General features: G+C 48.7%; 1 long non-coding RNA gene across 1 annotated transcript; it reads left to right on the plus strand.

The window, feature by feature from the left end:
• The first annotated feature begins 1,782 nt into the window (after nucleotides 1-1,782).
• On the plus strand, nucleotides 1,783-3,632 carry LOC102153712. Its single transcript, XR_005358857.1, has 2 exons — nucleotides 1,783-2,091; nucleotides 3,431-3,632. It is a non-coding gene; the product is annotated as an uncharacterized LOC102153712 (long non-coding RNA).
• The last annotated feature ends 396 nt before the right edge of the window (nucleotides 3,633-4,028 follow it).

Consider the following 4,028-nt stretch of genomic DNA (forward strand, 5'->3'; position numbering starts at 1 on the left):
GCCAGGGCGTTGCTGTTCACAAGGGGATGATAAATAAACCTGAGTTTCATCTCTATCACTGGGCTCTAGGGGAAACAGAGTCCAAACTGCAACTACTACTAAGCGCCATACTCAGGATTTGACTCCAACACCCGAGATGCTAAGATCTTACCTGCCTTCCTGCAGAGGATACAAAGGGCGACCATGCCCCAGTACACACTGATACATGGCAGACACATCATGCACTAACCTGGGCTGTGGTACAACGCGACAGATAAAATCCCTGAGACGCTAGCGTCCTAATGAGGGCTGACTATATTTTTAAAAAACTACATCCATGCAGGGCGTGTTAGGAAGGGTTAAGTACTATGGAGAGGAACAGCACAGTCAGGGTGTCTAGAGAGTGCGAGAGGGACAGGTTGGGTTTTCCTTTGGGAGTTCAGGGAGTTCAGGGAGGTCAGAGAGTTTAGGGAGGTCAGGGAGGCCAGGGAGGCCAGGGAGGTCAGTGAGGCCAGGAAGGTGGCATTGGGGTCTCAGCTTGGAGGAGGCAAAGGATGAAGACAGGTGGACAGAGAAGGAGCCTTCCAGGCAGAAGAAACAGCATGTGAGAGGACCATGGCCCAGCTCCCCATCTGTGACTGCGATAACTGGACAAAATAACCTGGAACACTCCTTAGGAGCATAAAGCATCCTGTGGGAGGATGTCCAGTCAAAGGACAAACTGGAACCTGCTTAAAAATACCTCCCACCTGTGAAACGTCCAGCCTGAACGCTCCTGCGGTAGATTTCTTTCAGTCTAATGCTGTTAACCAGTGTGGTGGGAATGGGGATGGTTCCGAAGTCAAATAAGCTTTGAAAACTGGCTTAAAAAAGTTAAACAGGACTTACTCACTGCAAGACTTCTCAGGTCCTTTAAAAAGTCAGTGTAGACAATGATTGTCTGAAAGTGGATTATGACATGCAAACTCTGCCAACCTGCCATGGAAGGCTTTTACATGGAGAGTACCTGGTGAGACTACTGCACAGAACACCCTTTGGAACAAACGTTGCACATGAGAGGCTGGCAAACATCTTCTGTAAAGGGCTGAATAATAAATGTCTTGGACTCTGCGGCCAAACATTCTGCTTCAACGATTTGATCTGCCATTCTAACTGGCAAGCAGCTGAGTGGGCACGGCTGAGAGACTAAATTTCAATGTAATACACTTCTCACCTGTCATAAAATGTCAGTCTTATTTTGATTTTTTCCAGCCATTGAAAAATATGAACCATTCATCACTCACTGGCCATACAAAGACAGTGAGGACTAGATTTGCCCTGCAGGCTGTACTTTCCCAACCCTGGCTTTAAACAAACGCACATTTATCCAGTTTTTTTTTTTTTTTTTGGTAATTGGGACTTTTTAATGTATTGCTTAAAGTCCCGTGCTGGCATCCTGATCACCAAAAGAGGTGGTTGTAACACATTTCCAAAATGTATTTGAGGCCGAAAATGGCTCAGAAGAAAAATCATATTTGTAGACATAGCTCCTTTATAATGACTTCTTGATAGAAAAATGGAGTTTAACTCTGCACTAATGGAGTTTAACTCTACTTTAATAACTGAACTATTAGGAAAAAATGGCATATATTTTTCTAGGATTGGGTTTTATTTTCCTCTGTATAGTTTTTTTTCCCTCTGTATAGTTTTTGAAAATCTAATTTTCATTCCTTCTCTAGAAGAAACTTTAAATGCAAGTTCCTTCTGTGTAAAGGCAGCATTTGCATGCAGCCTGGCCTGAGCCAGAATTGCCTCAAGGCCATGCTGAATGCGCTCCTCCCCTCTCCTCTGCACGCAGCAGCACCACCGGGCTTCTAGGCCAGCCTGTCCCCTCGCAATCTCTGCCCAAATCTAAGTACCCTCAGGCCGCTTTCCCTTCCACCTTCCTTTACACCTGTGCTCCCGGTAAATCAGAGCCTTGCCCTCACTAGGACAGAAACGACTTCTAAAAGAAATGGTTTCACTATCGTGTTGGTGTGTCTGCATTCTCACGGGAGGCATGAAACTGTCCTCTGGCTCGCCCGTCCTCACGCAGCTGGCAGGTGGGAACACCAGGTCTTCCAAGAACAGCAGGTAAGGTTCCAGCAGACCTCATCCCATCGGAAGTCACCTCCCTGACCCAGGGGAAAGACACGTCGTGCCCCAGGGTTGAGCAGGTGGTCCAGGCTAGCCTCCTCTCCGCCCCCTGCGCCACCAAGAGGAGTCAGATCCGAACAGGTGCCTCCTCTCTCCGTGTAGAGGACGGCAGACAGCTTTCCCTGCACCCCTAGTCCTCGGCCGTAATTAAAGACAGATTAACGAGAACAACACGCAGGTTCCTGGCATGTACAGCAGGCATCTGTGGAGCTACCGGGGGCGGGGAGGTCCCTGAAGTGGCTGGAGTACCTGCCGAAGCACCAGTCAGGACACACTGTGTGGGGCGGGGGAGGACCCCGGGGAGGGGCTGCCTCCTGCTTAGACCCCCGCAGTCTTGAGCCTCCTGGTCTTCCTGCGTGGAGGTAGGGCTCCTTCATAAATGTAAAAATGTCCCTTGTGAGAGGGTAACACTGTGGTTTTCAGGGTTTCCCTTGCATCTGCTGTTTCCTGAAACGAAAATCCTTACAGCAGAGATGCAGGTTTGGGTGTGTTCTGCCTGGCCCAGGATGGCAGTCTGCACTCCCTAATTAGTGCAGCTCTTTTCAGCGTCTCCCTTAACTTAGTCAAGGGCGGGGGGGGCGCAGAGGACCTGCGATGGCACAGAAACTACCCCCCAAGCCCTGACACTGACAGGCCCTTCCTGACCCTGAGTGACTGACCCTCCCTGCCACCTGCACGGACCCACCGACCCCTGCCCCACGTTCTCCCCATGGTGGCCTGGACGGATCTTCAGAACTTGGGAGGTGTCCTCCCGGTGTCGGCCTCCCTGAAATAAATGCCTTCCCTGTGTCGCTCTGTCCGTGGCGGGGGTCCTGACTGGGCCAGAGCTGGCTGCCCCTACACCCCTGAGCCCCAGAGCCCCAAGGACCTCTTCCTGCTGAGATTTTCAGGCCCCATCCCCCAAAGGAGAAGGATGGAGGTACTGGGCTGGCAGCAGTGGCTCGTGGGGGGTTCGGAGGACACCCAGCCTGATGTCCGTAAGGTACCGGAAGCATGCACAGGAGCATCCAACCCGCGGAGGACCGCCCGCTTCATGCTCGCTCTGTCCGCTGTCACTGGCTTGGCTCTGGACAGTTGCTCCATGGAGCAGGGGGAACTCAGAGCACACACGCTATCAGATGCACCCAGGAGCATAAAGCTTGTGTCCAAGGACAAAGCAATTGGATGCAAATATGGAGCTCATGGCCATGCCCTGCGTTCCCCCGGCCATGCACCTACTCTCCGCCAGGGAATGCCATTTCTGAAAATCCCGCCTCTCTCTGTTGGTGTTTTGCAGAGAACTAGGGAGAGAAAGCTGAAAAAGAAACAAGACCTTCGTGTTCTCACATTACATTATACTTTCCAGCCCTTTGAAGTCCTGCAACCCTCCGCCAAGTACTTGGCAAATCCTGAAACACGCATCTGCGAAGCTGGGGTTTTTCCTTCACATTACCTTCCACCTACTTTAAAATAAACCACTCATTGTTCAAAAGGGAAAACTCATTTTTTTTCTTTTTTAAGTAATACATAATGGAGTAAAACATTGCTGGAAGGTTTGCAATTAATTTACTGTGCAATAAATCTTTAAGAAACTGAAGTGAACAGGAAGTCAGCTCTCAACCGGGAATATTCAGGCCTCTGCTTTTTTAAATTAACAAAATGTAAACTCTTTTTTTTAATCTAGAAAGGTACATGAACCTGATTCTCTAAATGTTTATACAGAATCATAAAATCAAAAGGGAAATGTCAGAGCCCACTTTCTTGTGTATCTTGATTTAATATTAAAATAATGGAAGCAAATGTATGGAAATAAGTAGTTTGTTTGCAAATTTTATTAGATTTAAGTTTTAGTTTTGCCTACATCTTTCCAGATTTTATCACTAGGAGATCATAAA

The sequence above is a fragment of the Canis lupus genome, chromosome 5, assembly GCF_011100685.1.
Source record: "Canis lupus familiaris isolate Mischka breed German Shepherd chromosome 5, alternate assembly UU_Cfam_GSD_1.0, whole genome shotgun sequence".
NCBI classification, from domain to species: Eukaryota; Metazoa; Chordata; class Mammalia; order Carnivora; family Canidae; genus Canis; species Canis lupus.